Source organism: Neodiprion lecontei, chromosome 7, assembly GCF_021901455.1.
Source record: "Neodiprion lecontei isolate iyNeoLeco1 chromosome 7, iyNeoLeco1.1, whole genome shotgun sequence".
NCBI lineage: Eukaryota > Metazoa > Arthropoda > Insecta > Hymenoptera > Diprionidae > Neodiprion > Neodiprion lecontei.
In genome coordinates this window covers 23,679,400-23,688,255 of record NC_060266.1, presented here as the reverse complement: position 1 = coordinate 23,688,255, position 8,856 = coordinate 23,679,400, and the positions used below count along the sequence as shown (strand labels likewise).

At 39.3% G+C, this 8,856-nt stretch overlaps 1 long non-coding RNA gene across 1 annotated transcript in view; it reads right to left on the bottom strand.

The window, feature by feature from the left end:
• Positions 1 to 1,206: 1,206 nt before the first annotated feature.
• LOC124295610 overlaps positions 1,207 to 8,856 on the bottom strand; it is a 79,633-nt gene continuing 71,983 nt past the window's right edge. The window contains exon 4 of the long non-coding RNA XR_006905504.1: positions 1,207 to 1,389. This is a non-coding gene — a long non-coding RNA (uncharacterized LOC124295610). The remainder of the gene's footprint in view (positions 1,390 to 8,856) is intronic.

The window sequence follows — 8,856 nt, the reverse complement described above, 5'->3', positions numbered from 1 at the left end:
CCCCCGATGAGTGACGGGGTTAAAAAGGTATTTGTTTTTATTTATTTACTTATTTATTTATTTCTATTTTTATTGTACCGAAAAGTATTATAGAAAATTGATAAACTCGACAACCGGATGCTCTAAATACGTTCCGTGTAATAATTACGATTCTTGCGAAAGAACGATATCGAGCCTCGTTTCTTGGCGCCGCCGATGCGATCCCGAGTCACTCTTTCTTCTTTCTACGATTCCCCTAAATCAGGGAGCCGCCGGGAGCCGGAAAAGATAAGGGAACAGGTCGGGGAGCAAAGAAATCCTGACCATACAGGGTGAGGCCTGCGAAATTCGAATCGAGGGATGAAATAATCTCCCTTACACGAAACCGCGTTACGTAAGCTCTTCTGCTCGTTTCTGATTTTGTTTTTGTTTCGTTTTTCTTTTTCCTCTTTCTCTTTTTCTCTTTTTTACACAGATAAAGACAGAAGAGTACCTGACGAAAAATCGTTACGAAAACTGATTTTGCACAATCGATTCGAATATTCGTGACCATAGATAGGAAATATTTAGACTCGATAAGCGAGAGCTGTGTAAACATTCCGCGAAACGACTCACTCTCTAAAATGTCAAGGGATTCTTACAGTCCGCGAAATTGCCCGCGGGATTTCGAACGACAAAAAAAATTTCCACCTCAATCTGCGAGGATCGTCGTCTTCGTTCTACGTTGGAGTTGCGCGTTTTTCTCTACCTTCGAGGTAAAAATTCGGAGGAGACGGGTTTTTTTTTTTTTGTTTTAGTTTTTTTATTCCAGTCGGACAAACAGTTGCGTTTATTTGCTTCTTCTTGCTTGGATTTTTTTTTTTATATATTTTTTCTCTTTCAGAAACAATTTTCTTGAAGATAGCGAGAGTTTGTAAGAATTGGTTTTTCTTTTTTTTTTCTTCTATTCGTTTCATTTCTTGGTGTGCACAGAATTTCTCAGTCAATTGAAATAATGAGACAATATATTCAGTGAAACTAGAAAAATGTACAATTATTGACAAGATTTTATAATATACTGTATTTGAGTCCGTGTAAATCTTGTGTCACGTAAAATCTCCGCAAGTCAATTCGGATTGAAATTTTTTCAATCATTTGCACATAACAATATGCACGTATACTTGGAGTTGAAGCGTAAAATAGTATTAATTAAATATCAACGGTTTGGTATGAGTTTACTGTAGAGAAAAGAGTCAAGCTTAAGTTTATTTGACATACCCGATCCAATGATTTGACGCACTGCGAAAGTTGCTTCCAAATTAAAATCATCCCTTTATCGCAGAGTTGATCCTGTAAAAGCTTGATCGTCGATGTTATAATTTCCGCAGATTCCATTACCGAGATTGAAAAACCACAGCGTGAAAGTACCGTCTGAAAAGTAGCCGAATTTGTATCGGTTGATAAATAATTAGGATAAAATGGTGTCTGGCGCTTTTTAAAATCATAAGTAGGGACAAGAATCTCGAAAGATTAGGATAAAAATAGGTCGTAGTATCAAATCTAACAATAAACAAAAAAAAAAAAATTTTAACACAGTTTCAAAATGTTGGAACGTAAGGTTTCGGATGCCAGAATATAGCAAGCAATTTCAAGGATTCTGTATTTTGGCTTTTGATACTTTATCGTTTTACATTTCGACTTATTCGTACCTTAATTTCGTACAGTTGGAAAGTCTACGAAACAGACTTTTGTTTCATAGAAAATTTGATATAGCGATCTTTCCGAATTTTAAACCTCGTATATTTCAATCCCCACCCTGTTTTGACGATTCTCCATTTTGGATCACCATGTTTTGACCCCGCTCAACTCCACATTTCGATCTCTCCGTACTTTGACTTTCTACATCGGAAAATTCTGCGAAACGGATCATCGAAATTCGACATTGTGATATTTTTAAGTTTCAAACCTCGTACATTTTAACCCCCGACCCTTTTTCTTCAATATTCTGTATTTTGCTTCCCATATTTTGACCCTTCACACTTCGACTTGTACATACCTCTCGACGGATCATCGCATGTTCGAAAATTCGACATCACTATCCTTCTAAATTTCAACGTTCGTATACTTCAACCCCCACCTCGTTTCTAAGAATCTGCATTTTGTCTTTCCATATCGTGACCCTTCGCACACATTTCGACCTATTCTCACCTCGACTTTCTATACCTGTAAATTCTCGAAAACGGATAACGGCACGTTTGAAAATCGCAGATAGCGACCCTCCCATCATCCGACCTTCGACCATATCAACCCTCCGCCCTGCACCGAACGAGCATCGAACAAATCGCCGTTCGAACATGTCATCGTTACTTTTCCGCCGCCGTGTACAAGCCGTGAAAAGGACAGGAAGATGACCAAATAGCGTATAAAAGACAAGACCGAGTATGGGTTCGGGGTCGTTGGGCGACCGCGTCTTGCAAGAAGTTGGAAGATAGTTGGCGGGGCGGCCAATGTCCGCGAGGGGCAAATGTACCGCGATGAAATCGCTGACTTATGGGTTTTCTGGTGGCAGCGGTGGGACGGGCCGAGTATTCCTACCTACCCACCTTTTTCACAAACCGCACTGTGTGGGTATAATAAGTAACCAACCAACCAACCAACCCTCCCAACTAGGCGGCTCAAGCTGCGCTGACTCTTTTACATTGTCCCCGGAGATTTCAGCGATTAATTTTTACCCATTGTGACTCGAACTCTCCCGCCCCCCAAAACTCCCGGCGCATTGTCATCGGCAAACAAATCTCAATAGCAGTATTATAGCTTCGCGTCCCCCGGTCTGCCTAATGGAAACCACCGCCCGGACCCCTGGTGTCATATCGGTGACGGAAAACAATCCGCGATTTCCCCGAGTTCTGCACACACAGTGTCTGCGGACTCTTCGCCGCTCGTTTTCACCGCGCGATCATTTTTGCAAATACACTGCGGAGACGGAGGGTTCCATGGAAAATTGCTCGAGGGGACGTCTGCTTTTCAGCTTTAATACCTTATACCGTGTTTCTTGAACCTCTTACCGTCGTTCCTTGATAAAAAAAAAAAAAAAAAATATACATATATATATAAGTCGGTTATTTCGCCGATGGGCCGGACTGCGAATTTTGTGCTGGAAGGTTTTTCTGATTTAAAATCTGAATTATTAAATACAATGGTTTTTTTTTTTTTTTTTTATTTTGTTGGAATTCGTTTTCAGATTCCAATAACCCTGAATTTTTAAAAATACGTACGCGTCTGTTAGAAAACTGTTGAAAATTGATCTTACCATTTTCGGGGATATTGTAATAAGAGAGGAAGAGACGAGCTCGAAAGTTCAAGATTCGAAAGATCAAATTTTATATTGAATCTATCCAGAATATATATATACGATGATAGTGAAAATCCCTACCTTGAACTTGAGTTTATAGAGAATAAAAATGTTGACGTACTTTTCTTTGCATTCATGTTGTTCGCTCATAACTGTTACTATACTTTTCCTGGAAAAGTTTGAAATCCTGTATAATAAATTACATTTATTTTTCCTTCACATTTTTTGTAACTTGAACAAAGAAATCTTAGGAGCTTCTCAATTCGTTACACGATTTTTTGCAAGTCGCTTCAGTTATTTTTACACAAAAGTTTTTCTTGGCTGCACAGAAATATCTAAGATTTAGGATAGATTGAAAGAACTCAAAAAATAATAATTTTTTTTCCCCTTACATGAAAAATCCCGAAGAAAATATTCGTACTTATCACGTCGAATTCGAATTTTTTTAACTATGTTTGCGATTTTTTAAACGGTATAAAAATTTCTCATTAATTTCTGAAATTTTCCCTACGTAATATTATCGTATAACAGAAACGTCGCAACGGGACGGGATTAAAGTTCCTAATTTGAAAAATTCCGAAAGCGCGTGATTTCTAATTGTTTGGTGGCGAAATTTGAATTAAAAAAATCTAGCTAAATTCCGAATGGTCCGAAAGCCAACGGCTCAAAGTTCCGAAATGCAAAATTCCGAGGATTCAAGTTACGGTACAGGAAAGTTCCGAAAATTAAGTTATACTCACGCAGCGTAGTTCACTTACAACGAGTGTGCGTAAGAAATGAGAAAAACCGAAAATCGGAATGACCAGAATTCCGAAGGTAAAAATATCGAAATCCAAAACAAAGAAAGATCAAAGTGGTGAAATTTCACAAAGCCACAAATTCATAGGATTAAAAATCTTGGATAATTCGGAATCTCGATGTTTCAAATTTCAAAATTATCTCATTCTTTGACTTGTCGGAGTTACGCTCTTTCGGCATTTCGTCTTTTCGTAACTTTGATATTTCGTCGAAGTTTGATCTCTTTACCTCAAGTTCCGCCATAAAAAAAAATCAAAATTCGACGCTTCCGGGGCTTTTCAAATTCGGAATTTCGATCCCCCCTCTCTCGCAACAGTTTTCAATTTCCTCGTCCTTCTGTTTATTCATCGAGTTTCTTCTGCACGTAGGTAACTAAATTCTCTGACACAGTATTTACGTAATTAAATACGGGATTCTCCATAATACGTATTTATACATATGTGCATACATATATATATATATATATGTATGTATACGGACATCTTGGCACTACGGGAGAAGAAGGCCCAGGGCAAAGTTCGTCGGGAGCAATGTTTAATATCTAGCGATACCGAATGCGCGCCTTCGGATATTAATATCTATAAAACAGCAACAACATACCGTGGCCGGATGGCGGATGATCCCGGAGGGCGCGAAGGGGCGCCGGCGTAACCTTATACACCCTGAGGGTGCAATACTTCGCCCCGATTCCCGTTGTCTCTCGAAAATCGCTATTCGCGACGGATTTTCGCGCGAGGCAAGGCGTCCAGAATTTTGCCCCTTCCTTATGTTCCCGTTTTTTTTTTTCCCCCCGTTCTCTTCTCATTTTCCGACCGCATTGTTCGGATCATCTCCGTCGTCCACGTCGTCCAAGAAGACGTCGACTGGGTTGGGACGATTCGACACGTTTTTTTCTTGTCTTTTTTCATTTTTGTTATCAATTTTTCTGTCCGACATTTTTTAGGAAACGCGCGATCCGCGTTAGGGTAAATATTAATTACTGCGGGATATTTGTTCTCCCAATAATCGGGTCAAGGAGATTTTCGTAGAAATTATCGCAGAACGTGATCTAACCACATCTCAGACGGTTTTCTTGGAACGAAATAAGGTGCTTCTGCTTTCGGGGATTAACGTATTATCTGGATTTTTGCCGGACGTCAAAGCTAAATGTACTTCAAGTCCATCACGACGGTCTCTGTAGAAAAATGAGTGTAACAAAGAGTTGTAAAGAAGAAGAGAAAAAAATTTCAAGACGTCTAACATTTACCGTCGCTTACTACTTGGTTATTCACGATACTTGCAGCGAACGGAATAAAAGGCGTCGTAGACTTTTCATGATTTCGAAGAAATTTCAAACTCAGCGTAGACATCAAAGATTTCATTCATAATTTCGGTCTTCTATACAATTTCATTTCTAACGAGATGTTTGTGGTTTATAAATATAATACCAATCCAATGACACCTCAATATACGAACACCTTGTAATAAAATTAATCAAACATATCGATTTTCGCCAATCAACCTCCTTATATTGAGGGTGGAAATTCCCTAAGGTTTCGAACGGAAAAAAAATTCATTCACCTTTTTGTTCAATATCATAAGCTTACTGGCATCTTCAACTTCTTCGGCTAATCGATACAAAGCCGAAATAATTTACGAGCTATTTCATATCCTGAACGCGAATGTTCATTCGCAGAGTGATTCGACTTGTCACGACCGGGGCTATTTGTCAAATTTTTTACTCTCTGTTTTGTTGAAATTTTTTTTAATAAAAATTTTATTTAATTCGGACATGGGACACTATAGATGCATCACTTGCGCGTCTAGAGAAAATTCGTGGTTGTTCCAAAGCAAGTCTGAATAGGATTTTCGGTATTTTCAAAAAACAAATCGCGCATGTATTTCAAATGACGAAAATTGGTAGATACAGAATGATGAATCATTTTTTTGCGCACCTTTGTGTTCCAGCTTTTGTCTTGCTGTGAGAATCTCAGGTTTTCAATATACATTTTGAAACGATAATTCTTTTCTCCATTGTATTTATTCTGGAACACTAGTAAACAGCCGACCTAGACTCCGAAAACCCCAAAAACCATGAACAATTCGACTCAGACTTCGAAAATCCCGAGATCCTTGACACGCTATTCAAATATCAAAAACGTGTGTATAAAATGAAAGCGACAATAATCGCCTTACCGATTATCTTATTGAAAAATTTTCCAATGCAGACAAAAGAGTGAAAAAAAAAACATATTTAAAAGATGGAAAGTGATTACTTATCAGGTCCAATTTCAGCTTTTCAATCACTGCGAGGCCGCGTACGATGCGAAATTCTAGTTAAAAACATTAATTTGTTTCAAACATTGAACTACAAACTTGTGACAACAAGGACTCGTCTCCCCTAAATATTAAAATTTGTTTTCCTTACAGCGAATGCATAGTTATATTTTCATCGTTTCCTGGAAAATTTCTCATTAAAGAAAACTTCGATTCGATCCTGAAAAGTATCTCTTTCTCATTTCGCATTTCTTCTTGACTCCCTTTCCAATACCGCAGAGTCAAGCTGTGCATGTGTAAATCGTTGCGAATTATAAATATAAACTTATATACACACACACACACTTTTGAAAAGTTAATTTATTTCCGGGAGTTGAGAAAATTTTACTTCTTCTCAATCTCATCATCTCCGCACGACGTTTCTAATTTTTAATTTCGTTTTTTTTTTTCTCCACCGGTTTAAAGATCATCCCCGATGAATCACGGAAATGAAAAAGTTTGAAAAAAAAAAAAAAATCGTCCATACTCGTTCGAACGCCCGCAATCTTTGATTCGATACCGCGAAAGTCTGTCAAGACTGCATCTCGCACCGGTTGTATAAATTTTTCAAGATTCTTATCATACGGCAGAAAAGTAATTCATTTTCGATATTAAAAAGCGGTTTTTAATCGGGAAAAAACCGATGACGTGGGATTCACTTTGTTTGCGATGTGAAGAAAAAAATAAATGAATAAAAAATTCAGGTACCAAAGTCGACGACCGCAGCGAGTAATAACTCAAGTTGCGTTGTTGTGAATTATAAGTAGGACGTGAGATTTCATCGCCATCACACACCGAACAAGTTTTCATTTCAAATTGTGAAACGAGCTTTTAGACTCCGCGGAATCCTCACTCCAACTCTAATTCAAATTCTAATTATAATTTAAATAATCCTTCCTCCAATCCGCAAAACTCTTTCCAACGAATTCTCAATACTTTCAATTCCCCTGCAACATACCGACACGGCTCTCTCGTTCTTGCACCTGCTACAAAGGTCGATCATTGCTGATACGAGCCAACGGAAATTTCAAGAACGTAAAATACAAACGAATCACGTGGCACGGCCCTGTAACACGTGTTCGACCGTCAATTGTGGGGCGAAAATCTTCAAGGGTTTTCCTCCCTCACTTTTCGTGCCTAAGATTTTTTTTCACGTCATTATAGCTGACAGATTTTTCTCGAAGAAACATTTACCAGGTGAAACACTCGTCGCTGATACCTACAACGAGTGAACAAGATCTTGGACGATACCTTATTTCCAATTTTCTTCATCCCTCTCTAAGTATGTTAAAAATCGAAACCACCGTTATCCGTATATTTTCCGTAAGATCTCTGGAACAGTTCAACCGATCGCGACTGAATTTCGATTATGATTTCAGGTCGGGTGAGGGTAAAAAACAATATTTACTGATTCATAGAAGGACCAGAATATTCAATTTTCATTCACGTGAAAATCTTATTGGTAGAATTTATAAATGTTGAAAGTTCAAGTAGGGAAAATTGAAAACGTAGTACGTCGAAGTACAGAAAGAAAGGTCAAAACATGTAACAGCAAAATCGAGAATCTGTATACGATTCTGCATTGTCGTGAGAAATTCTGACGATCATACAGTTCGGCATTCAATGTTCTGTCTTTTCCAATCTTTCACCTTTCCACACCTCGACTTCGAAAATTTTCAAATTTTCGCCTTTTTAAAAATCCGATATTCTTAGCCTTCGATTTCTACATCTTTCTATATTTTTACCCCCATCTTTTAGGCACAAGCTTCGTCTGTTCAATTTCCAAGCTGACCGCAGATTATCAAGCAAAGACAGTGAAACAGTAATCAGAGTATCCAAAAAAAGATCGTTCCGAGCCGAAGAAACGGAGTTAAAAAAAAGGAAAAAGAAAAAGAAAAAAAAAACCAGCGTGTTTCGCACACGACACGTTTTCATAGGTCAAAGGAGAGCGTGCGGGCGAAGAATTGGAGCGTCGAAAACTAGGGGAAGGGGTTGGATTTTCCCGCGGATTGATGGAGCAGCGAAGTGGCGTTGCCCTTCGGCAGTCGTCTAGTCATTCACTCGTCTCACCCCCACCCCCAGCCCTTCTCTTTTCGCCGCCCGTCGTAGCCGCCGAACGTCATTGAAGTTTGTATCTGGGCGCACATGACGCACATGGCGCCGCCGTCGTCGTGTATCCAGGGTTGAGTAAGTGACGGGAGGGCTGTCGCCGTGTGTGCCAGCTGTTCGACTACTAGCCGAGGAGTAGCCGGGGCCCCCCTTATCCACCCCCGCCAACCTGAGCCTTAACAATCTTGTATGACGCGACGGGGGTTGGGGGGTGGACCTTTGCTCGTGAGTCGCAGCTGTGTTCCCGCTCGGCATATCATCGAAATATTATTTCCCCGAATTTTAAGTTCGACGGTTCTCATCTCGTACTTTCCTCCCACCCCCTACTCAAAACACCTTCCTTC